Source organism: Lepus europaeus, chromosome 14, assembly GCF_033115175.1.
Source record: "Lepus europaeus isolate LE1 chromosome 14, mLepTim1.pri, whole genome shotgun sequence".
In the NCBI taxonomy this organism is placed as follows: Eukaryota; Metazoa; Chordata; class Mammalia; order Lagomorpha; family Leporidae; genus Lepus; species Lepus europaeus.
The window spans coordinates 45,150,809-45,176,013 of NC_084840.1; positions in this window are offsets into that span (position 1 = coordinate 45,150,809).

A 25,205-nucleotide genomic window follows, 5' to 3' on the forward strand; every position below is an offset into this window, starting at 1 on the left:
TTTATACTTAAATTTCCTCACAGATTTTACCATAGAAGTGTGTCAAGTATTGTCAGACTCTTTTCCTATATCAAGATGGCCATAAGACTTTTATCCTTCATTCTGGTATAGTAGTGTTCAACATTTATTGATCTATATATTGGTCTTTAATTTTCTTTTCTATTAATATCCTCATGTGGCTTTCATTGGCACTACAATCTGGGATGCCAGCATTGCAAGCTGCAGCTTAACCCCGGTGCCAAATGCCAGCTCATCTTAATCGTTTTTAGTGTACAGTTCAGTGGCATTAAATACACTCGTATTGTTATGCAACTCACCATTTTTCATCTTCAGAACTCTTTCCACGTTGCAAAACTGGAACTCTGTACCCCTTAAACAGTAATTCTCTGTTTCTCCCTTATCATACCCCTCTCAAGAAGTCTTTTGCTTTTCTTTTTTTTCACTTTTATTTAATAAATATAAATTTCCAAAGTACAACTTTTGAATTATAGCAGGAGCTTCTCCCCCCAATAACCTCCCTCCCACCCGCAACCATCCCATCTCCCACTCCCTCTCCCATCCCATTCTTCATCACAATTCATTTTCAATTATCTTTATATCCAGGAGATCAACTTAGTATATACTAAGTGAAGATCTCAGCAGAATGCACCCACATTTTTTTGCTCTTCATCTCTATGAATCTGAACACACTTGGTGTCTCATATGAATAAAATAGTATGATATTTGCCCTTTTGTGACTGACTTATTTCAGTTAGCATAATGTCCTCCAGGTTTATCTATGTGTTGCAAATGGCATATTCTCTTTCCTTTTAATGGTTGAATAATATTCCAACACATGACTATATCACATTTTGTTTATTCATTCATCTTTCACTGGACACTTGAATTGTTTACATCTTTTCACTGTTTTGAATAATGTTGCTATGAATATGGATATACAAATATTTGTTCAAGTACTTGTTTCAAGTTTTTTGTTGTTGCATGCAAAGTAGAATTGATACTTTGTATGGCAATTCGACTGTTAATGTTTTGAGAAACCCCCACACCATACTATTTTCTTTTTCTTTTTCTTTTCTTTTTTTTTTTTTTTTTGACAGGCAGAGTGGACAGTGAGAGAGAGAGAGGGACAGAGAGAAAGGTCTTCCTTTTTGCCGTTGGTTCACCCTTCAATGGCTACTGCGGCCGGCGCATCGCACTGATCTGAAGGCAAGAGCCAAGTGCTTCTCCTGGTCTCCCATGTGGGTGCAGGGCCCAAGCACTTGGGCCATCCTCCACTGCCTTCCCGGGCCATAGCAGAGAGCTGGCCTGGAAGAGGGGCAACCGGGATAGAATCCGGCGCCCTGACCGGGACTAGAACCAGGTGTGCCAGCGCCGCAAGGCGGAGGATTAGCCTGTTAAGCCACGGCGCTGGCCAACACCACACTATTTTCAATTGCAGCTATACCATTTTGCATTCTCACCAACATTTTCACTGCTGCTGTGCATTTTTGCCAATACTTGTATTTCCTGTTTTTGGATAACAACCACCCTAATGGATGTGAGGAAGGATTATTTTTTGGTTTTGAAGCTTATTTCCCTCATTAGTAGTGATGCTCAGCATCATTTCATGTGATTACTGGCCATTTGTGTATCATCTTTGGAGAAATATATGTTGAGGTCCTTTGCCTTTATTTTTAATTCAGAATGTTTTTTGTTGCCAAGTTTTAAGCAATTATTTTTAATGAGCAAACAGGAGAACATACGAGTAAGACAGCCTTTCTATTTTTGTCACCAAACAATTATATCAGAAAACAAATATAGATGTAAATATGTACAGACATTAATAAATGTATCCTATTCCCAATGTCAATCTAAATAGACTTCAGGAAATGTATCCAGATTTCAACAACTTCTTTATTAAACTGGCAAGTCTTTGCAAGCATCTCCTTTGTAACACCATATTCTTTGCTATAAAGCGCAGTTATTTTTTTTAAATCCATTATAGTTTTTTAGATAATCTTTAAGCAATGTCTCCTGTCATTATAGATTCATCAGTGACACTGGTGTAATTCCTTAATGACATTATAGAGAATCAGCCTGTTGTATACTGACAAATCATGTGATAACACTATTACCATTTTAAAACTATTTAGGAAGTAAATGATAAATACAATATTTGCAATATTTTCTCAAAGTAAAATTTTATGGTATAAAGAATGCTGGCCTAGGATGAAGGCAAAAAAAAAAAAATATTTCAACACCTCCTGTATGTCAAGGACTGTAGTGGAATGAGAAGGCCATGCCAAGGTGCCCACTGGCAAGCGAGTGTCAGTTACTCAGGAATGGCTTTGAAACCCACCTGGCAACAGAGCCTGCCTGGTGACAGGTTGTGATTGGATGGCTTTGAAACTGCCTGGCAACAGGCTGTGATTGGATGGCTTTGGAAACTGCCTGGCAACAGGCTGTGATTGGTTGGGGCATAGACCGCCCCTTGACCAGATTGGCTGGTCTTGGCTATATAAGCTGTTGTACCAACTGTAAAAAACGAGTCTGCGGGCTGCTCGCCTCAAGCCTGCTTTCACCCAACTCCCGGAGTCTGTGTGGTGACTCTGTGCCTTTTGCCCACACCATGCTGCTCCTCTCAGAAACGAATCCACTTCAACATTGTTGAGAAATCAGCGGCAACATCTGGCACCCAATGTGGGGCCAGGAAAGAAATCAACTGATACAAAGGACAATTTTGACAAGTTTATATGTTTTAGCTAATTTTCTAAGAAAGAATTCACTTTATACATAGAATAATCTCAGGGTGGAAGAGGGTAAGTAAATAAGAATCAAGAATAAAAATTGGAAGAATATCACTATTAGGACACTTATTAAGCATCATGTATGCACTAAACATTTTGCATACTTTAGTTCATTTAATGTTCACACACCTCTGTTATTCATGTAGGAACTTTAGTTTCCCCATTTGACAGGAGAGGAATCTGAGACTCAGAAAGAGCCTTCTTAAATGTAATTAAATTTAAACAAATCACACAGTTGTGGCAGATTTTACCCAAGGAACTAATTTTTTGTAGTCAAACTATGTATTAATAATTATAAAGCAGGCAATATTTACCTTGAATTCCAGTTTCCTTAATCATTGTCAATCCACACTAAAATTAAATTTTAAGGATCTTATTGAATGTTGTCATGTTGCGTCACACTGGGTTAAGCTGCTCCTTTCAATGCTGATGTTTCATATGAGAGTACTCTTTTGAGTCTTGGCTGTTCAACTTCCAGCACAGCTTCTGCTAATGCACTTGGGAAAAGAGCAGAAGATGATCCAGGTACTGGGTTCCCTGCCACCTGCAAGGGACTAGATGGAATTATCCAGCTCCTGGCTTTCGTCTGACCCAGTACTGCCTCATAGAGTGAACCAATGAATGGAGGCCCTCTCTCTCTTCCCCTCTCTCTGTGTCACTCTGCCTTTCAAATAAATAAATAAATAAATAAATAAATAAATCTTTTTAAAAAAATAAATATTATTGAAAATCTATGTCAATTCTCCACATTTGTAGAAAAAAAGGAAAATCTAAGTCAAATCTCCTTGCAGATTAAATTTTTATATCTCAAAAATATAAGAAAGTTCAATGGAAAGCATCAAAGATAATATACTGTGATTAGACTTTTAAAATTCATTCTATACAGAAAAAATAACTTGATCACTGTGTGATCTTGAAATTTTCACATAAATTGAAAATTATGTAACAGTATCCTGTGGTGACCCTACTACATAAATAATAGGAAAGAGGGACTGATGAAAAAATCTGAATCAAATTGCTCAGTATTTCAGAATTTCCTCTTCTTCCTTAAAGGCCTTAATGGTATTAAAATCCAAGGGATTCTAGAAACTTACTTGTATATTTTTAGGAGAGCCATATATTTCTTTAAATATGGTATTGTTTTCTTTTATTATATATATAATTGTTTCTGTTTAATTTCTGTCTGCTGTAAGATTTATTATTTCTTCCTACTGACTTTTGGTTTGGTTTGTTCTTGTTTGACAAGTCTTTGAAAGGCATCGTAGGATTATTCATGTGATAGTATTTTACTTTTGATGTAGATGGTTATTATTATAAAGTTGCTCTCCTAGTACTGATTTTACATAAATTCTAGTATGTTTTGTTTCCATTTTCATGGAAATCTCAAGAAATGTTTTAATCTCTCCAATAACTTGTATCTTCATTCAATAGCATTCTGTTCATTCTCCACATATTTTTATAATTTCTAGAATTTCTTGTAGTTGACATCTAATTTTATTTCATTTTGTCCTGAAAAGCTACATTAAAAGACTTTGAGTCTTAAAAATTTGTTAATACTTTTACGTGGTCTTATATGTGGTTTATCTTTGAGAAATGTTTATGTGCTGATGAAAATATTATGTATTTTTCTGTTATTGGATGGAATGTTCTATTAATGTCTGTAAGGTACCTATGGTCTCTAGGTAATATAACTTTCTTTGCTGAGTTTCGTTTGAAAACCTTTGTCCAATGGTGAAAGTGGGATGCTGAAGTTCATCAATATTGTTATATTGGAGCTTTTCTCTCCTAATGCATCTAGTAATGATTGAGGTATAAAATTGGTTGTCTGTTATTTTGTGCATAAATATTTTAAATTATCACATGGTTTTGTTTAAATGATCCCTTGATAATTGTATAGTAACTTTCTTTGTATGTTTATATAATTTTTATCTGAAAGTCTATTTTTTTCTGATATAAGTATAGCTCCTCATAGTTGATTTTCACTTCTATTTGCCTGGAATATCATTTTTCATTCATTTACCTTCAGCCTGTTTTTGTCTTTCCTGGTGAAGTGAGTTTCACATAAGGAACACAAATATTGGGTCTTATTTTTTTATCCATTCAGGCAGTTTGTACTTTTTAATGGGGGGATTTCTACCATTTACATTTAAAGTTAGTATAAATAAGAAATTACTTAATTATATCATTACTTTTATTTCCTCTACTTTTAATATCTTCTATTCTTTTTTCTAGTGGGCCCAGTACTTTTATATATTTTCATGATGGTAGTTATCCTTGTGGTGTTTATTATGTATGTAGGATTCCTTTAAGCATCTTTTGAAAAGGTAATCTGGTGGTGCTGAATTCCTTAAAGCTTTGCCTGTGTTCCCTTTTAGTCTGTGCTTGTCTTTTCTGGTGAAGTGGGTTTCATATATGCAGCATATAACAATGGATTTTTCTATAAAAATCTATTAGTCAATCCAGACCTTTTAATTGGGAATTTTTTACTATTTACATTAAAGTTAGTATAGATAATAAATGACTTAATGTTATCATTATTATTTTATTTTATTTATTCATTTTGAATATCTTCCTTTTTTTTCTAGTGGGCCTTATATTTTACATGTTTTCTTGATCGTAGTTATCCTAGCCTGACTAAGAAAATATTTACTTTTCCTTAATTTATGTAAGACATCTTTTCTGGAAAAAGTGTTTTTTGTTGACAGTCTTTTTCCTTCAGATTTTGGAATATATAATTACATTTTGTCCTAGCATGTAAGATTTCTATTTAAAAATAAGCTTACTCGAACAGAGATCCCCTTAAAAGTGACTTGATAGGGGCTTACGCTATGGCATAGCGGGTAAAGCCGCTGCCTGCAGTTCTGGCATCCCATTTGGGCACTGCTTCGAGTCCTGGCTGCACCACTTCCAATCCAGCTCTCTGCTAAGGCCTAGGAAAGCAGTGAAAGATGGCCCAGGTCCTTGGGCCCTTGCACCCACATGGGAAACCCAGAGGAAGCTCCTGACTTCTGGCTGCAGATTGGCCTAGTTCCAGCCTTTGTGGCCATTTGGGGAGTGGAACAGTGGATACAAGACACCTCTCTCTCTCTCTCTCTCTCTCTCTCTCTCTCTGCCTCTACCTCTCTGTAACTCTGCCTTTCAAGTAAATAAATCTTTAAAAAAAAAAGTGACTTGACAGTTTGCTTTAACAGATTTGAGAATTCTTTCTTCTGATACAAATTTTGCTTTTGAAGTCTTTTTTGGTCATGTCTATTTAGGTTTCTGTGGACCTCCTGTACCTGGGTATCCATATCATTCTTCAGATGGGGGAAGTTGCCAGCTTTTATTTCACATAGGTTTCCTATGCCTTCACCCTTCTTTTTTCCCTCATGAGTGTACATAATTGAGTGAGTTTATTTAATGATGTCCCCAAAATTTCAGAAGCTATCCTCTCCCTCTTCTTTTGTCTTTTGTCTAAGATATTTCAAAAGACCTATATTTACATTCAGATTTTTTTTTAAGGTTTATTTAGTTATTTGAAAGGCAGAGTGCCAGAGAGGTAGACACACACACACACACAGAGAGAAAGAGAGAGAGAGAGAGAGAGAGAGAGAGAGAGAGAGAATCTTCTATCCACTGGTTCACTCCCCAAATGAATGCAACAGCTGGGATGGGCTAGGCCAAAGCCAGGGGTCATGAGCTTTATCTGGATCTCTCATGTGGGTGCAGGGGCCCAAGCACTTGGGTCATCCTCCACTGCTTTCCCAAGCACATTAGCAGGGAGCCGGATTAGAAGAGGAGCAACTGGGATTTGAACAGACACCCATATGGTATGGTGGCTCTGCAGATGGCAGCTTAACTTGCTGCACCACAGTGCCTGCTCTCCAGACACTTTTTTTTCTTTCCTAGTGTAATTCGTTAAGGTTTTCCAGTGTTGTTTCTATTTGACTTATTGAGTTCATTTATAATATTTCTATTTGAGACCTCTGCTGAATTTCTCCTTGATATCTTGCATTAATTTTCTGGTTTCACTTAACTGTCTATCTGAATTGTCTTTTATCGTGTTATGTATACCTATAATCATTCCTTGGAATTATTTATCAGGTATTTCATCAATCTTCTTTCAATGGAATCTGATAATAAAGACTTATCTGGTTCATTTGGAGGCATCATATTTCCTGGCTTTTTAATATTGTAGTTGTGTCTATCCCCTTTAAGACTTTCATGGATTCAATCCTTTTTCATGAAGATCTGTCTTTGAGTGTCAGTTTAGGAGGCTATTTGCTTTTAGTTCCAGTTGGAAGCTGAAGTGTTATCTCCCTATATCTTCTTCGATTGTTGACAAGGGCAGTAGCACTAAGTGTCAGAGGAGGCTTCCCTTAGTCTCACTCAGAATTGCAGGTCTCAGTGGTAGTTGACAAAGTCATTGAAGTGATGTTCCCAAATCCATGTCCTCTCTGAGGCCACCTTTGACCTTTGTCCACCAAGCCAGAGAAGGCTTGTAGATTCTGGACAGGTGAGTGCAACAAAAAATGCCCATCAGTGCTGAAGCTGTTTCAAATAGGCAGCCTTAGAGACCAGACTGGTATATACAACCACCAGTTAAAAATCTTTTCAGTACACATACTAGAAACTGATTTTATAATCCTTTAATATATCAAGGGCATTTCTGCCTAAAGATTCTGGATTGATGGACCAGAGAATTTATAAAGCAATTACCTCATACATCCTTAGGAAGAATAAGTTCCAAGGACCCAAGTGGTAGGAATCATGGTCTTTTGCTCCAGTAAGCTTCTTAGGTCCCTTGCATTCCACTCCATCCCTAAATTTGCTATGTCTGTGTTTCTTTGTATAACAGTCTATCCTAAAAAATATATAACATTATGTATTATATAATGATAATTTATAATTAGAAGTAATTCTGATGGCCTATATTTGATCACCTGCTATCCTTATTTTAATCACCATGTAGTACCACCTTGAGATCTTCTGTAACGAGTATTGGATGGCTGTATGTTGTCCCTCCTTGGGCTTTCACCCTTTCACTTGGCAAGAAGTCTGCCAAGCTAAGAAGACATGTTCACTCAGACTCCATGTTCTTTGTTACAGTTCCAGGACCTCAGGTTTCTCTTATTGTGCAGCTCTAATAATGCTTCAAATACCTTTGCAGGCCTCTTCCCAGTCCTGTCCTATTAAAAATGATTTCCACTGTTGGTTTTCATAACCTAGACTGGAGAGGTGGCGGAGAGGTGGCTGTGAAGTTTAGGAACAGTAGAACTGGGCCTAAATCCATAGTCTGAACAATCACCTTGAACCAGAAAGCACATTCATTTTCTGTTTTTTGAACACCAGCCCAGGTGCACATAACAGGACTTAATTTGCAAGACTCTAGTTGTCCCCAAGTTGAACATAGATTCATGGTACTCTCTTAGAAGTATGGATCCTGACGAAATATGCTTCTACATTGCAAGAATATTTCCAACTCTCCATCTCATCAACCTAATTTCTTTGCCTAATGACTTTCCAGTGCTTTATACAGAAATATATTAATATTTTATATTTTCCATCTATTCCAATATCTCTGCCCCCCCTTTTTCAAAAAGATTTATTTATTTATTTGAAAGTCAGAGTTCCACAGAGAGAGAAGGAGAAGCAGAGAGAGAAAGAGAGAGAGAGATGTCTTAATATCCGATGGTTCACTCCCCAATTGGCTGCAATGGCCGTAACTGCACTGATCCTAAACTAGGAGCTTCTTCTGGGTCTCCCACATGGGTGCAGGGGCCCAAGGACTTGGTCCATCTTCTACTGCTTTCCCAAGCCATAGCAGAGAGCTGGATCAGAAGTGGAGCAGCCGGGTCTTGAACCGGCGCCTATATGGGATGCCAGCACTGCAGGCGGCGTCATTACCCACCATGCCACAGCACTGGCATTTTTCCCAAAGCTACATTAATGAAAATGCCATAACAATATTATCTAGACAGAGAGAGAGAGAGAGAGAGAGAGGAAATACTCATACTCCAGTGTTCAGTGCAGCACTATTTTGTATAGCTGAAAGCTAATGCAATCCAAATTTACACCATGAAATCAATAGATAAACGGAATGTGTCTTAACTACATAGTGGAATATTATTTATCTGTAAAAAATAATGCAAGCTTAAATATGGATAAACATTGAAAAACATTTTGCTGTGTGAAATAAACCAAATATAAAAGGTCACATATTATATGACTCCTTTGGTATGAAAAATCTAAAATAAGTAATCCTTAAATATCAAAATAGGATTGCAGGTGGCCAGGGGCCAGACTGAAGAGGGAATGGGAGTGAATGTATAGTATGTCAAGATTTTCTTCTGGTGTTGTGATGAAGACATTTAAATCTTTACAGAGTTGTATTTGCAGAACATTATGAAGGTAATTGGCAAGGAACTACACTCTTAAAATGGTTAATTTTACTTTCCACTAGCTCCTTTTCCTGGGACCTGTGGTAGTAAATTCTCAGGTTGTAATTATTGCTTTCTCCATTAGGAGCACACGTGTGCAGAGGTGGGGATTTCTATGGCATGACACACTCAAAAAGAGTAATTTTAACCACTTAGTGCCCATCAATTTTAGTGAAATGTTTATGTTAACATTTTATCTCAAAGGAGGAAATGCTTTTGCGTAGTTGAAAATAGTACTCTTAGATTAGTTGTTACATCATTTTTATACTTGACTTTTTGTATTTTAAAAATACCAAGAAATTTTTGAATAAACTAAATACATACCTTCAAGTTAATAGTCAACATTTCCTTGGGTTTTAGAGATACAGAATGCATTATTTCATTGCAGTTTGCTTGCGCTGTTTCACCACTATGGGGTTGGAAATAAGCACTGCTGGCTCTCAGCTTAGTCATTACTCTATGAAGCCACTCCAGGTGGATGCAAATTTCTTTTTGAAAGATGAATATATAAACACAGTATTTGTTCACTTGGTACAATATAAAATAAATGGTCTCTCTTCAGTCAGAATAAGTCAATTGTTTATCACATAATGAAGTTGAGCATCATCCCTAGTATATATTAGTATTTTGAAAACATCAGCAAATGCTTCAGTATAAATCCTATGCAAGAGTTATCAGAGCAAAGGAAATAATAGTCTCCTGGGACTGATGTCAAAGAATCAGTTGAGCTTGCTGCCTTCTGCTATTGCCTATCAGAAATACGAGGTTACTCCAAAAAGTTCACAGAAAACAGAAGATGGAAAACATTTTGAAATCTATACATAGTTTTTTCAAAATATGCATTTTTGAAGACTTCTTTTGTATAATATTGATGCCTTACTGTGCAGATTTCCTCTTATAGCTCACCCTCAGGGCACTAGAGATAAACCTTGAGCAAAGAGTGCACTCGCCTCTTATTATGCAAATTAGAAAATTTTAATTAGATCTAAACACATGACATATCTCATCAGTCATGATTTTCTGCAAGTTCTGGTTGGAATCCAGCATGTGAATAGATTTTCTTAATGAACGGCCACTTGTTAGTGATGATTATAATTTCCTACTGTGATTTCTTTCTTTGAAATTTTATATCTCATTATCAAATTCCACATTAAGAATGTATTATTTTAGTATCTCATATTGTGTTGGCCTACTTGTATTGATATTGTCTTTGCTTTCTGCTTCATATTATCATGTACCTTAGCTTTCTTGTGTAGACAGCAACCAATAAATTACCTCATTAACTGTGTTTATGTAGGTTATCAAAGTCACAGAATATATTCACTCTCAGAAATTATTTTAGGCAGAGACAATAATTACCACATAGCCTATTTAACTGTGAACAGTTTCTAGTGGTCGAGAATATACTTTTATTTATTTTTAACTGCAAAATATTCTAATAATTATTTTACTCAGTATAACTTCAATTAGCTAAATGCAGGGCCTACTACTAATGGAATGTTTAAAATATAGATTCTATATTTAAAGTAACTACCTCTTCTGCCTGCAGTAATGAAATCAAAGCTGATTTATCAAATTAAACACAGTCCAACAAATGCATTTTATTAACCCAAATGATGCCTGGATTCTGTACCATTTACTAAGTATTTGATGATATAGTATAGTTTCTTTCACAATTTATGTCTTACAGAAAGTTATGTTTAGCTTGTCATAAAGACATCTAACAGAAAATGTATCACTATATTATATTTCACTATCATGCATAACAATTTATGATATCTATGACAGCATGAGAGCTGGGTGGATAAATGGGCCTTAATAAGGTCATTCTTGGAGGAAACACTTTCTGGGTTATAAGATTAGACATTTGAATCATTGTGAGGAGATAGAGGCTTTGTTGCTAAATAGTAAATACTGTGTAGCCAAAGCATGAGTTTGTCTGTACTATTAAATAGTTATGTGAACATAGTCAATTAAATAATATGAAAACTTTTTGTGGTAGCATTGTGGCATAATGAGTAAAACTGCCACCTGCAATGATGGCATTTCATTTGGGTACTGATTCAAGTCCCGGCTGCTCCACTTCCAATCCAGCTCCCTGCTAATGCAACTGGAAAAGCAGTAGAAAATGGCCAAAGTGCTTGTGCCCGTGCCACTCACATGGGAGACTCAGAAGAAGCTCCTAACTCCTGAAGCCACCTGGGCATCTAGGGAGTGAACCAGCAGATAGAAGATTTGTCTCTCTCTCTCTTTCTCTTTCTCTCTCTCTCGCTCTTGCTCTCTCTATTTCACAATAAATAAATGTTTAATATCGTGATAGTAATGTGAAAACTTTTAATACTTGCTTCATAGAGTTGCTGTAAGAATTAAATGGACTAACATGTGTGTGCCTAAACAGAATAAGACATGTAGTAATTCTCTGTGAATCAGCAGCAGCAGCAGCATGGTCACGTTAGCTTACTGATTTAGCAAAGTAGATCTGAAAATACATCACAGTCCCAGAAGCCCATTTCTTTTCCACTACATAGTAGATGTTGTGTGAACAGGTAGTTGGGGCAGTTCTTCTCATGCCTTCCTGCAGGGATCCAAGCAGACCTGCAGACAGTGATCTTCAAGGTCCACTCTACTAATCACGAAGTTTCTCTCTATCTGAGGGAGGAAAAAGAACTTTGTGAGGTGTCTGTGAAAAACTTACATGGAGAACATAATTTCTAATCAAAGTCCATGGGTTTGAACTGAGTCTCTTGGTCTCAAATAGCAGCAAATGGAGCTGAAAAATACAGCACCTGGCCAAGTAGTCACGAATCAGCAGTAAGTGTGTACTGTAGAAGGTTGAGCGTAGCTATCTATTTCCACCATATGGCTGAGTAATGACAAAATATGGATAAGGACAAAAAAATACCTGAGTAGTGACAAAAACCACATTTCCCCCGTGGACTAATTATATGGTTTTACATCCTGCAGAATAATCTCAGATGCATACATTTGCATACTGAATAATGTCCACATACTGCTCTTGGTTAATGCTAACTTCTCACTAGTATTAATTAAAATTATATGTTAAGGTTTCTAAATTACTCAATGAACATGACCTCTAAATCTTCATCTTGCTAATTGTCTTGGATGCCTTCTCTTAATTCTTCATGCTATACAGACTAAATTTAACTGTTAAAGTATTTCTGGTAATTATACAGATTCTAACCATTGTGTTGTTGGGCATTACCTAAAATCTCCATTACAATATGACGCCTGGCAGATGTTCAAGGGGCGTGTCTGTGGCTGCTGCGGTTAAGCTACGTAAGTTCAGACCACTGGCAGGGATAGGTCCACTTTGGTTCTGGACACGTGGACAGTGCATGATCCCTATACTTTGCTTAAGATGCACCTGTGTGTGATCCACCCATACCTGCGTGACATTTTCACTGATTGGCTCCCCTACTGCGCATGTCTTTCATAAGCTTTATAAGCCTGTACACTTCCTCAATAAAGTGATTCCTGCTTTGACAAAACTCACGGGTGCTGAGGTGTGTTCATCACCCGTCGACCTTACCTCTCCCGTTCGCCTTGTAGGGGAGTGCCTGTACTGCCCCTGCTGGTCAGGGGCCAGCCTCGGGCTTGAGACTCCGACATTGTGTAATGGGGATGATTCAAAGGCTATGGTTGTATACCTTTAGTAAAGTCTATAGAATTTACTCTTTTTCATTCATGGAAAGTCTATCTAACCTTGAGTAAGTTACCCCCATATCAAGCACACTGTTTTGGAACCAATAGTAGTTTATCCTTTTTCCAGGTTTTTCACCATTTGTTTAAGTTGACTTAAAAACAATAATTTTAGGCCTTTAATTTAAGTCACTCTGATGCTGTGAAGCATTATCATTTGATCACATAGCAGTTAAATGGCATTCAAATACATGAATTAATTTGGAACTTCTTTGTTTTTCTAAGCCTCCTTTAATGATACCATTATGCTTTCAGTTGTTAGAATCAGCACTCATTTATACCAGCTATATATTAGGTGCTGTGTGGAGCCCAAGAAAACAGAACGAGAATTTCTGCTTCTAAGGAGTTTACTGTCCTGAGGAAAAGAAAGACATTTCAACAGCTCTTGTATGAAATGTCAACATTCCAAAAAGGCATAAAATGGTTCCCAGGTGGTATGGAACAGAGAGTGTCTAACCTGGGGTAAAGGTGATAAAAATAAAGGCAGGACAAGGGTGTAGAAAAGGTTGTTTTATGGAGTCTGAGATAGGCCGTGGTTCACCCTGGACCAAGAGAGTAGAGTGCAGGCAGAGGAAGTAGCATGTATGAGTGTGTGGGAGAAAACAGCAAGCGGCTTATTTGTGAAACCTCTAGTCGTAGGATATGATTTAACTGCAGACGCTTATGGGAGGAGTCACAGATAATGGGACTGGAAAACTAACCTGGAACCCCAAACCAAGACTCTTTAATGCCTGGATCTGGAGGTTGCATTTATATAACAGTAACAGTAAGCTTGTGGCTGATTAAATGGCATTTCAAATGCAGAATCTGTATGACATGCTGAGAAATTGAGGTGGGACTGAGAGAAAGACAGTGGTTTAGACGTCTGCCCTGGACAACTGCCAAAATCAACAATATTTAATAGTCTATAAAATAACTAAGAGGCGTCTTCAAGGGCATTGAAAATATTGACTAAATACTGCTTTTGTTTTTATTTGTTCCTTAGTTAGAAAACTTGTGAGATTTGCCTAGAAACTGCTGATTTTTTAATGCCAATGCAGTAAGTATACTGCATACAGCTTGTCTGTGACTTTAAGCCTGGCTATTTCAATAAATCTGTTGAAGGTGGCTGTTGTAGGTATATCTGTCTAGTGTAATATAGCCAATTCAACACAAAAGCTGCTTGATGAGTAGAATAGTATATTGATGATGATGACTGAGGAGAAGGTTCTTTTCATGTGCTCAAGTAGATTTAGAATAGCAAAACATTCTGTTTTGTGTACAAATATCCAAAGAACAACCTTCTTATCCCTTTTACCCCCATACTGAAAACTGTAGCAAACCCATAGCAAACTATATTACAGAAGTTTCCCATTGTATAATTGTGCATGACTGTGTTGGAGATCTGAATTGAAATGGCCAGAAACAGCTAGAAGCCTCCACCATTTCATTGATATCATTTAGTCTTCAAAAAAAAGAGAAAAAGTTGATTATATGCATGAGGCTGACACTAAGCATGTGGAATACATAGTTAATTGATTTTATCAATTATATTGTAATAGAAAAATAGAAGTAGATGCTCCTCAGATTTTCTATTTGAGCTTTTAATTCAAGTGATTTTTATAGTCCATATAAAACAAAGTATACAATTTTAAAATATGAACAACTATTTAATTTCAAATAATTTTTCACACATCTGGTTGATGAGCTTTCATACAGAATCTTGATACCATCCAGGCAACCTGTTGCGGTTATTGCTTGCTGAAAACAAACTGCTGCAACAGTTAATGGCATAAATAATTCATTTTGTTCACATTTCTGTGGGACATTTAATTCAAAAAGGATTCTGTGAGGCAGTATGTCTCTTTGTGCATTTTTTGTTGCTGGATCATAACACCAGAGACCAGGTGACTTATAAATAAGAGAAATTTGGTTTGGCTTATAGTTCTGGGAGTTGAGAAGTCCAAGAGCATAGCATTGCCATCTGGTCAGCTTCTATAAGGGCTTCAGGCTATGTCATAACATGATGGAAGAGTGGGAGAAATGATGTGGTGAAAGAGGAAACGATAAAGTCAGGGAAGCCAGACTCTCAACTTTTGTAGCAATAAATAAGTAGCCCCTTCCCATAAGAACTATCTCATTCCTGTGGTGTGAGAATAGCTTTGATCCCATAATGAAGATGGAGGCGCCATGACTCAAATACTGCTTACAGGTCCCACCCTGCTCAGTGCTGCCTCACTGGGGACTACTGATCTAATTCTTGAATCCCAGAGGATGTATGTGAATCACAGCTGTCTTGGATTATCATTACTTGGACTGTTTTGTTGAGACTTGATAATCACTTCCAGGATAACTTCTTCACTTCCAATATTTGCGTACTGATGTTCTTTTGTTTATCCATCTTGCTCATTATGGCATTTAATCCTCTGTGGCATCCCCTGTGGCTTTATATTATCTGGCAGCCATAGGTTAGAGAGCTGTCACATGAGGGGCTGGCTTGTACAACCAATAATGGTCCCATAGCCCCAGGAAAAACACCAAGAGTTCTTTGGACTTAGCCTTAAATATTTCAGAATGTCACACCCATCTCATTCTAATGATCAAGCAAATGACAAAGTCTGCTCTACATTAAAAGAGAGAAAAGGAATAGATTTTATGACTCAATGGGAAAATGTCACACATCATAGTCAGGAATGGATTAATGGTGATTTTCATGGAGACAAACTGCCAGAAAAGCATTTTTAGTTTACATTTTTTAGTTCAATATCATTTTCATTTCTTAGGAAAGGCTCATTTTTTTCTTTTTATTTTTCATGTATTTTTTATTTCTAAATTGTTATGAAGTGTATGTAACATAAATTTAACATTTAGCCATTTTAAGTATCGTTAAATATACTTAACACTGTTGTGTGACAATTACCACCATCTATCTCTAGAATATCTTTTCATCTTAAAAATTGAAACTGTGTACCCATTAAATAATAACATGCCACTCTTCCCTTGCCTTTAGCTTCTAGAAACTGCCATTCATTCTACTTTCTGTTGCTGGGAATTTGATTACTCTAGGAACTCCATATAAGTGAAATCTTATAGTTCTTGTCTTTTGGAGACTGATTTTACTTACCAAAAAATGTTCAAGGTTCATCTTATGTTTTTATTTTACATGAAAGTCCAAAGGAAATGAACATTACTGGCACATTTTCTAGGCAATAGTATGAATAATACAGTATTGTGTTAATTTTATAAATAACATTGGTTTTCTTTATATAAATTCTTAAGTTTATCATAGACTAAATAACACTAAAATTTATTTCTAGCTTCTTTTAAATTTATATACATATAGATAGGTATTGACTGTTAGGGATTCACAAATAGAGTTCTAAAAAAACTGCTGTAATGCATTCGTAAAATCACTGTTTCCTGCACAAGGTATAACATGTAAAGGATTTAATAATCACCAATGGCACAGTAAAAAGTTGGCCAAATTTATGGATATTCTAAAGGAAAAGTAATTTGAACATGGTGGCATCCATAATGCAGTGGTGGGCAAAGAACAGTCACAGGCACCTGGAAAAGTTATTACAGACATAAAATTACCTTACTCTCATTTAAAGATGAGTATAAATTGAAAATATTTCTGTAAAAATTATATTCTTCCACTTATTCATATTCATGGCATGGGGTAGGAAGAATTTTCTAGTCATTGGGTATATAACAATGAAGAAAACTGTCTTAGACTTTAAAAACTCATTTTTTGTAAGGAAATAAACTAGGGGGGAAGATGTATTAAAACGGTTCCCTTTTTAAAAATATTTTATTTATTTATTTATTTAAGAGGTAGAGTTACAGAGAGAGAGATATACAGAAAGGTTTTCCATCTGCTTGTTCACTCCCCAAATGGCCCCACCTGCCGGAGCTGTGCCAGTCCGAAGCTGAGAGCCAGGAGCTTCTTCTGGGTCTCCCACGTGGTTGCAGGGGCCTAAGCACTTGGGCCATCTTCTGCTTTCCCAGACTATAGCTGAGAGAGCTGCATGGGAAGAAGAGCAGTCAGGACATGAACCAGCATCCATTTGGGATGCCAGCATTCCAGGCAGAGGTCTAGCCTACTATACCACAGTGCCTGCACCAGTGGTCTCTGTTTTTTTTTTTAAAGCAAACTGTTCATAAGTTAAATTATTCCTTTTTAATTTTTAATTGCAACAAATTCTATCAATAATGTTACCACAGCTTATTTGGGAGATACAGATGAAGTGTAACGTGCATGCACACACACGTATCTGCATATGCAGTATAAATATAGTCATACAACAGTTACTAAGTATTTGGTTTTTCAAATGCAAATGCTGCCCATGTTCTTTATGCTTCATTCATTTTCCCACACCCAGCCTTAAATGAATTTATTTGAGGTACTGACATCAAAACACACAGGATAATTTTAATTTTCAGAAACTGAAGTCGATTTTGTGCTTATATCTGACTGGTATTACCTACAACATTGATGGTCTATTAATTATTATTATTTTTTTTTTGAAAGGCAGAGTGACAGTGAGAGAGAGACAGAGAGAAAGGTCTTCTTTTTTTTTTTTTTTTTTTTTTGCCGTTGGTTCACCCTCCAATGGTCACCGCGGCCTGCGCACCATGCTGATCTGAAGGCAGGAGCCAGGTGCTTCTCCTGGTCTCCCATGTGGGTGCAGGGCCCAAGGACTTGGGCCATCCTCCACTGCACTCCCTGGCCACAGCAGAGAGCTGGCCTGGAAGAGGGGCAACCGGGACAGAATCCGGCGCCCCGACCGGGACTAGAACCCGGTGTGCCGGCGCCGCAAGGTGGAGGATTAGCCTATTGAGCCCCGGGCCCGGCAAGTCTACTAATTATTTAAATTTATTAATATAAAAGCAATATGTTGATAATTGAAGTAGTCACTTTCCTTAGAACCTACTCCTAGATTTGTTTACATGCAAAATGGGCATAGCTGGGGCACACACAGACATGCAATCAATGTATTAATTCTCACAGTGACTTTATTAAAATTCTTGTGAGTAGTCTTCTAGATACATTGAAGGTTTTAGAACTGCATATCTTCTGATAGATAATGTATTGTGTAAAATGATGTAAGTAACACTATTTCAAAATGATCTTTTATGAAATAATGCAAGTCTCCATTTCAACTTTAACCCGGCGAGAAGACATTATTTAATTATTTAATAGTCCTGTATTGTATTCTATGCTTTGGCAAAATACAATGACTATGATTATGTGGACATAAACAAGTGACAATATTAACTATGGAGACTTCGTGTAAAAACTACAATTTTCTTGGCCAGCGCCGCGGCTCACTTGGCTAATCCTCCGCCTGCAGCGCTGGTACCCCGGGTTCTAGTCCTGGTCAGGGTGGCGGATTCTGTCCCGGCTGCTCCTCTTCCAGTCCAGCTCTCTGCTGTGGCCCAGGAGGGCAGTGGAGGATGGCCCAAATCCTTGGGCCCTGTACCCGCATGGGAGACCAGGAGAAGCACCTGGCTCCTGGCTTCAGATCAGCGCAGGGCGCCGGCCGTAGCGGCCATTGTGTGTGTGTGTGGGGGGGGTGTGTGTGTGTGAACCAACGGAAAAGGAAGACCTTTCTCTCTGTCTCTCTCTCACTGTCTAACTCTGCCTGTCCAAAAAATAATAATAATAATAAATGGGATCATTTAATCTTTAAAAAAAAAACTAGAATTTTCTAAGATTTACACTGATCATATACCATAAGGTTGAGTAGTACACCATAGAGAAAATTCTGGTTGCTTAAAAAGAGTGTTAGTAATGGTTTAGTCCATTTGAGGGACAATGACATACTTGGAAATTCCTTTTTCTAACAGCAGACATTTAGCCTAGTAGTTAAGATGCCCATATCAATGCTGGAGTATCTCAGTTTGATTCCTAACTTCAATTCCTGACTCCAGTTTTCTGCCAATACAAGTTCTGAGAGGTAGCAGTGATAACACAGTTAGTGTTGTTCCTGTCTCCAACATAGGAGAAGTGGTTGGTGGTTTTGGCCCCTTGCTACAGCTCTGGCTAGCCCCAGTCATGGCAGGCATTTGGGAAGTACATTAGTGGATGGGGGCTCTTTCTGTTTCTATGTGTGTATGTCAGTATCTCTGGTTCTCACATCATTTAAAACATTAAAATTTTTGTAGTGACTGTCATTTTGAAAGCACTACATATTCATTATCAATAAGTATTATTAACATACTTAACCACAATTATTATGGTATATATAATGCAGTTCAGTAATAATAACTGGTCATGTTGAAATGTTTATAGTAACTCGGTGCTAACAATTTAGATAGCAATATAAAATTCAAAAATAGTGGTTTCTCTAATGAGTGTTAACTATAATTGTCGTTAAAACCTTTACACACTCACAGACACACACACATATACATACACACAGATGCACACTGAGAATTGATGTGGTCTGGAAAGTGAGAAATGGGACATGAGTAGGATACTGAAGAATAAATATGGTTTTCTGGAGAGAATACAAATGAAAAGTTATTAATTAAGATGCTTTTAGCATAAATTCTAACTTCAACCAGTTTAAACAGCACGGATGACCGTGGTAGTTGCCTAAATAACTTTTGGTTCCCTTAAAACAGAACTCCCATTTTATTTGTGGAAGCATTTGAGCAACTATAAATACTATCTTCTACAAACTTCCTCTTAGCCACAGGAGGCCAAAAAAATATACATAGTAATGTTGGGAAGCTATTTAATCTGTAAAGAAGAGATTAGAATTTTATGAAGCTCTCCTTTTTTCTCTGTGTGTGTTTATGACACGAGAAGCACAGCTGTCATCTTCAGCCACACATGAACATGAGCATGAGGATGAAAAGATGCAGAGAGGAACAGTTGAACCACTGGACGAAGCTTAATTGTAGAGTTCCTGACTAGTTGTTCATTGAGATATATTAGTTCCTGTTTGAGCTGTTGGAAATTGAGGTTCTAGTTGCATAGAACCAGATATATATCTCACTAACACAGACAATAAGGACAAGGTAGTAACTCAAACAGAAAGAAGACTAAAAGCAAGCAACTCTAGGGTCCAATAATTCACTGGCTCAACATTGGCATCAAATGCATAGAACTGTATGGACTCCCTCCTTCTTTATGTGCTTTCTCATTTTCAGATAACTGGTTTTAGTATTCAGCTAGCTGCACATGTATCTCCTCAGTCTCCAGCATCACATCTTCTTTTAAAATTTATTTAATATATACAAAATTGGCAGGCGTTGCAGCTCACTTGGCTAATCCTCCGCCTGCAGCGCCAGCTCCCTGGGTTCTAGTCCTGGTTGGGGCGCTGGATTCTGTCCCAGTTGCTCCTTTTCCAGTCCAGCTCTCTGCTGTGGCCTGGGAGGGCAGCAGAGGATGGCCCAAGTGCTTGGGCCCTGTACCCACATGGAAGACCAGGAGGAAGCACCTGGCTTCTGGCTTCAGATTGGCACAGCACCGGCCATAGCGGCCACTTGAGGGGTGAAACATCGGAAAAGGAAGACCTTTCTCTCTGTCTCTCTCTCACTGTCTAACTCTGTCAAAAAAATAAAAATTAAAATTAAAAATTAAAAATTTTTTAAAAAGATATACAAAATTAATGTATTTCATATATACATTAAGGAACATAGTGATACTTCCAACCCTGTCCTTCCTCATGTCCATGTCCCCACTCTTCTTCCTCTTCCCTCTCCTATTCTCACTCTTAATTTTTACAATGATCTATGTTCAATTTACTTTGTACTCATAAAATTAACCATACACTAAGAGTTCAACAAATATTTTTACAAGGAAAAAAAAACACTATTTCTCAACAATCGAGACAAAGGATGTAAATGATCATTGAATCTCAAAATATCAGTTTCACTCCAATACATTACATTTTGGGTACTCAACTAGTTACCACAGATCAAGGAGGACATATGGTATTTGTCTTTCCTGAGACTGACTTATTTCATTAAGTATAATGGTTTCCAGTTGCATCTATTTTGTTCAAAAAGATAGGAATCCATTCTTTTTTAACCCCTGTGTAGTAGTCCATGTTGTACATATACTAGAATTGCTTTATCCAGTCATCACTTCATGGACATCTGATATCTTAGCTATTATGAATTGAGTTGCAGTGAACATGGGCATACAGATAACTCTAATATGCTGACATCTTTTTTGGAGGCTAAATTCACAAGAGTGGGATCGCTGGGTCATATGGTAGATCTATTCTCAGATTTCTGAGGAATCTCCTTATTGTCTTCCACAGTGGCTGCACCAGTTTACACTCCCACTGACATTGGATCAGGGTACCCTTTTCTCCACATCCTCATCAGAATTTATTGTTTGTTGATTTCTGTATAAGAACCATTCCAACTGGGGTGAGGTAAAACCTTGTTGTGGTTTTGATTTGGCATTTCCCTGATGGCTAGTGATCCTGAGCATTTTATCATGTGTCTCTTGGCTATTTGAATTTCCTCTTTCAAAAAATGCCTGTTCAAATCCTTTGACCATTTCTTAACTGTATTGTTTGTTTTGTTGTTGTTGAGTTTCTTGAGTTCTTTATAGAGGATATTAACTCTTTATCAGTTGCATAGTTTCCAACTATTTTCTCCCATCTTTCAGTTGCCTCTTCACTATAACAAGTGTTTCTTTTGTAGTTCAGAAACTTTTCACTTTGATGTAATCCCATTTGTGAATTTTGGTTTTGATTGCCTGTGCTTCTGGGGTCTATTTCAAGAAGTCTTTGCCTATGCCAATGTCTTACAGAGTTTTCCCTGTGTTCTGATTAAGGTGTAAGGTAAGGCTCTTGTTTTATACTTCTGCATGTAGAGATCAATTTTCCCAGGACAATTTGTTGAAGAAACTTTCCCAGTAAAGGGATTGATTTTAACTCAGTTGTCAAAAAGAAGTTGATTGTAGATGAGTGGATTGATTTCTGGAATTTATATTCTGTGTCATTGTTCTTTTTTGTATTTTGTTTTGTTTTACCAGTGCCAGGCTGTTCTGATCATAACTACCCTGTGGTATGTCTTGAAATCTGATATTTGTGATGCCTCCAGCTATAGTTTTGTTGTACAAGATTGCTTTAGCTATTAAGAGTCTCTAATGATTCCATATGAATTTTAGCATCATTTATTTTCTAAATCTGAGAGGAATGCCATTGCTATTTTGATTGAAATCACATTGAATCTGTAAATTGCTTTTGTTAGTATGGACATTTTGATGTTATTAATTCTTCCAATCCATGAACAAGGAAAATTTTTACGTTTTTGTATCTCTTCCTGTTTGTTTCTTTTTTTTATTTTTTTTCATTTATTAAACTTTTATTTAATGAATATAAATTTCCAATGTACAGCTTATGGGTTACAATGGCTTCCCCCCTCCCATAACTTCCCTCCCACCCGCAACCCTCCCCTTTCCCGCTCCCTCTCCCCTTCCAATCACATCAAGATTCATTTTCAATTCTCTTTATATACAGAAGATCAGTTTAGTATATATTAAGTAAAGATTTCAACAGTTTGCCCCCATATAGCAACACAAAGTGAAAAAAATACTGTTGGAGTACTAGTTATAGCATTAAATAACAGTGTACAGCACATTAAAGACAGAGATCCTACATAATATTTTAAAAAAAAATTAATTTTCTATGCCATTTCCAATTTAACACCAGGTTTTTTTTTCATTTCCAATTATCTTTATATACAGAAGATCGATTCAGTATATAATTAGTAAAGATCTCATCAGTTTGTACCCACACAGAAACACAAGGTGTAAAAATACTGTTTCAGTACTAGTTATAGCATCACTGCACATTAGACAACACATTAAGGACAGATCCCATATGGGATGTAAGTACACAGTGACTCCTGTTGTTTCTTTACTTTTTTGTAATTTTCATCATTTAGAGATTTTACCTTCATGGTTAAGTTTATAGCAAGATATTTAAATTTTTCGTAGCTATGATAAATATGACTAACCTTACATGTTCTTCACAGCCATTGCACTGAGTGTGTATCCAATGGCTGTTGATTTTTGTGTGTTAATTTTATGTCCTACATCTTCACCAAACTCTTTTATGAGTTTCAGTAGTCTTTTAGTGGAGTCACTTGGTTTCCTTATTCTATGTATGTAATAGGGATATTTTGACTTCCTCTGTGCCAGTTTGTATCCCATTTGTTTCTTTTTCTTGCCTAATGGCTCTGGCTAAAATTTCCAGGACTATAGTGAATACTAATTGTGAAAGTGTACATCCTTGTCTGGTTCTGGATCTTAGTGGAAATGCTTACATTTTTTTTCCCATTCAATAAGATGCTAGCTGTGGTTTTGTCACAGATTGCCTTGATTGTGTTGAGGAGTATTCCTTCAATGCCCAATTTACTTAACATTTTCATCAAGAAAGGGTGCATTTTATCAAACACTTTCTCTGCATCATAAAGTTTTTTTTTTCCCTCAGTTTGTTGATGTGATGTATCAGATTTATTGATTTGTGAATGTTGAACCATCTCTGCATACCTGGGATAAGTCTCACTTGAATGATCTTTCTGATGTGTTATTGGATTTGACTAGCTATTAATTTGTTGAGGATTTTTCCATCTATGTTCATCAGAAATATTGGTCTATAATTCTCTTTCTCTGTTGTATCTTTTTATGATTTTAGAATTAAGGTCATGCTGGCTTTATAGCAGGAGTTTGGGAGGATTCTCTCCCTTTCAGTTATTTTGAATGGATTGAAAAGAATTGAAATTAGTTCTCCTTTAAATGTCTGGTAGAATTCAGCAATGAAACCATCCAGTCCTGAGCTTTTCTTTGTAGGGAAGATCTTTATTACTGATTCAATCTCTGTTTCGGTTATTGGTCTGTTTAGGTTTTCTGTGTCTTCATGACTCAATTTTAGTAGATTGTATGTGTCTGGGCATCTATCCAATTCTTCCAGACTTTCTAGTTTGTTGGAATAGAGATCATATTCTTGATTATTCTTTTTATTTATGTGGTATCTGTTGTTAAATTTCCTTTTTCATCTCTGATTCTATTGATTTGGGTCTTCTCCCTTTTGTTGGTTAGTAGGGCCAAGGGTGTATCAATTTTGTTTATTGAACTTTTGTATTTTTGTTTAAATTTATTTATTTCTTCTCTAACTTTCACTGTTTCTTTCCTACTGCTAATTTTGTGTTTGTTTTTTTGTTGTATTTCTAGGTTCTTGAGATGCATTGATAGCTCATATATTTGGTGTCTTTCCAATTTCTTGATGTAGACACCAGTTGCTATATACTTCCCTCTTAATACTCTTTTTCTATATTTCATAAGTTTAGATATGTTGTAATCTGATCTTCATTTATTTCCAGGAATTTTTTTTATTTCTTTTTTGATTTCTTCTTTGACCCACTGTTCAACCGGGAGTATGTTGTTAAGTCTCCATATTTTTACATATGTTCTCAAGTTTCTTCAGTTGCTGATTTCCACCTTCATTCCATTGTGATCAGAAGAGATACATAGTTTGATTTCAATTTTTTTTTATTTGCTGAGGTGTGTTTTAAGGCCTAGGATATGGTCTATCCTAGAGAAAGTTCCATGCACTGATGAGAAGAATGTGTATTTTTCAACTGTGGGATGAATGATTCTGTAGGTATCAGTTAGGTCCATTTCACGTATAGTGTTGGTTAGCTCTATTGTTTCTTTGTTGATTTTTTGTCTAGTTGATATCACCACTGATGAAAGTGGGTTGTTTAATTCCCCATTGCTATTGCATTGGGATCTATGTGTCCCTTTAGTTCATTAATATTTGTTTTAAGTAACCAAGTGCCTTGGCATTTTATGCATATACATTTATTTTGATCAAAACTTCCTATTGAATGATCTTTCTTTTTAACAGTTTTTGTGTTAAAGTCTATTTCATCCATTAGGATAGCTATGCTTGCTTGTTTCTGCTTTCTGTTAATATTTTTTCATCCTTTCACTTTTAATCTGTGTATCTTTGTTGGTGAGATGTGTTTCTTTTCTTTCTTTCTTTCTTTCTTTCTTTCTTTCTTTTATTTATTTTTTTGATAGGCAGTAAGACAGTGAGAGAGAGAGAGAGAGAGAGAGAGAGACAGAGAGACAGGTCTTCCTTCCATTGGTTCATCCCCCAAATGGCTGCTATGGCCAGCGCCCTGCACTGATCTGAAGCCAGGAACCAAGTGGTTCCTCCTGATCTCCCATGCGGGTGCAGGGCCCAAGGACTTGGGCCATCCTCCACTGTCTTCCCGGGCCACAGCAGAGAGCTGGACTGGAAAAGGAGCAACCGCGACA